Source organism: Sinocyclocheilus rhinocerous, unplaced genomic scaffold, assembly GCF_001515625.1.
Source record: "Sinocyclocheilus rhinocerous isolate Xijiao unplaced genomic scaffold, SAMN03320098_v1.1 scaffold449, whole genome shotgun sequence".
NCBI lineage: Eukaryota > Metazoa > Chordata > Actinopteri > Cypriniformes > Cyprinidae > Sinocyclocheilus > Sinocyclocheilus rhinocerous.
Window position 1 is genome coordinate 1,209,176 of NW_015652285.1, and position 2,500 is coordinate 1,211,675.

Sequence of the window (2,500 nt, forward strand, 5' to 3'; positions counted from 1 at the left end):
TGTATCTTGAAAATAAGAAAAACATTCATGAATGTAAAATTTTGCAAGGAATAGTAGCAAAATGATTATTAATATGAAAAGGGTCTATTTTCAGAGTCACCCAAAAATACACTTTTTTTGGCTAATACAAAAGTGGAAACGTGCTTTAAACCAATAGTGCTCCAAATTCAGCATACACTAAATCTTTTTTTACGCCTTAAGTTTTTTTTTTTTTTTTCTTACAGACACGCAGCTTTTCACTTCACAAAATGTTTATTGATTGACTGGAGTCGTGTAGATTACTTATTGGTTATTGTGATGTTTTTATCAGCTGTTTGGACGGCATCCGTTCACTGCAGAGGATCTATTGCTGAGCAAGTGATGTAATGCTAATTTTCTCCAAATCTTTTCTGATGAAAAAACAAGCACATCTACATCTTAGATGGCCTGAGGCTGAGTACATTTTTAGCAAATGTTCATTTTTTTGGGTGAACTCATTTAAAGGGGTCATAGGATGCCCATTTTCCACAAGTTGATATGATTCTTTAGGGTCTTAATGAAAGTCTAACATAGTTTGGTTAAAATTTCTCAATGGTAGTGTAAAAACAACTTGTAAAAGTGCATGTAGCATTATATGACCCCTTTAAGGACTGTCAGATGAGTCTTGAATCTTCCACATAATGTTTTCAAGTTCATAAATGTGAGAGGACATATATTACACACAGGCCTACAGCCTCAGATAGAATAAAGTAAAATAATATCTTTATTTAAGCATGATATGCCTGACTAACCCAAAGTTGTATCAGTCTTGACCTTCCCGCTCCATTTGCTTTCGCCCTTCAGCCATGTTTTAGTGAAGACTTCCAAACAAAAGTTGTCTATAATGTTAAAGATAAGCTAAAGTCCGTTAGGAGCTACAGGCTGTTGTTAATGAACCTGGTTTGGATTATGTCAATGACAATTAAAAAATTAATCACTTGAAAGTGAGAAATCTTTAGAATAAATTCACTGAAACATAACGTACCCCTACTTTTTGTTGTAGACCCATGCAGTGCTAGTAGAAAGGAAAATAGGGGGAGGACTCTTTTGAGGTTTGTGCTTTAACTCAGGAACCACAAATGAAATAGTTTTTTCTTAGTCAGGGGAAATGATTTGCACCTACTGGAAAATGTTAGCAAATGCAAGACGGCTGGATATACTGTATGACTCACTGCTGGGATATCTTGGGGGGAGGATGGTGGTTGTCTACTTGAATGTGGGGCTGAGACATTTGTTTACTTTCCAGACAGTTTGGCTAGGAGGCTCCAAAAGGGGACCGCCATGGAGAGCATGATTTTCCAGAGCTTCGTAAAACGGGAGGGCTGAGGTCAGGGGTGACGCTTCGAAATGGTTTTAGTATAGAAATACTCTCTGGGGGATGGAATACTATGGAACAATATTCTGATTCTCATTTTTCCTTCCTACAGTTTTTATCTCAATCAATAATTGAGGTGCATAAAGGTGGTTTTGGAAGTATGCACACTTTTCAAGGTAGACAAAATAATGTCACACACTTAAATACTCACAAGAGTTATGACTAACAGGTCAGTCTCAGAGCATAAACCACATTTTCTGAACCTGAGTTTGCGGTTTTGCTCATGAGCAAAGGTAATTTATGACATTTCCATGGGGATTAACCAAAACGGTCACCAATCCAATGCTTTATTTAAAAGCGGTCTGTTTTCTTGGGGATATTTAATTATTTTACTTTATTTACTAATATAATTGTATGTAATCTTTTAATAGAACAAGGAATTTCAAATGATAAAATAATCTTATGATGGAATAATTCAGCTTAGTTATGATGTGAGCATTTATGATGTGTATGCTGTAATTCTTGTTTTATGTGTATAAATGTCATGTCATACATGAGACTAAACGTTTTAGAAGTTTATTTTTAATAATTAATATGTATTAATTTATCTTTTCTTATATATATATTTATTTTCGAGAAATTCCTGGGCTCTAATTTTTGTAAAACTAAATGATGATACTTGAGTAAATGATGAAAAAGGAATTGGCCTTGACTGGTGAGATTCAGATTTCAGGTTCACATGATGGAAAAAATGGTCCAATTTTTTTTTATATAAAATTATTTTATAAAACTCATGCTGCTCATGAGTTTTATAAAATAATATATAAACTCATCCTTACCCTCCCCCCCACCACCCTCCATTACAGGAATGTGTGGTTAGTGTAGATGGTCTGTTGCCTGTCCCATTGTGGGGGTGTGATTGATAACTTCAATGCTGCTGAAAGTTAAAAAGCACAAAAACCTATGATAGCCTTATATGTCAACTTTCCTGGGTGAACACTGGCATTTTATTGTGCAAAATGTCAGTGAAGTCAAGCTATCTGATGTCACACTGTGATATTTGGACTGCTGTTTTTTGATTACAGCTCTGGAAATTGATAATTACATGCTTAAACATTTTGCATGTCTCTGCAGAGAAAGTTGATTCATTCAAAAATGTGTCTATAT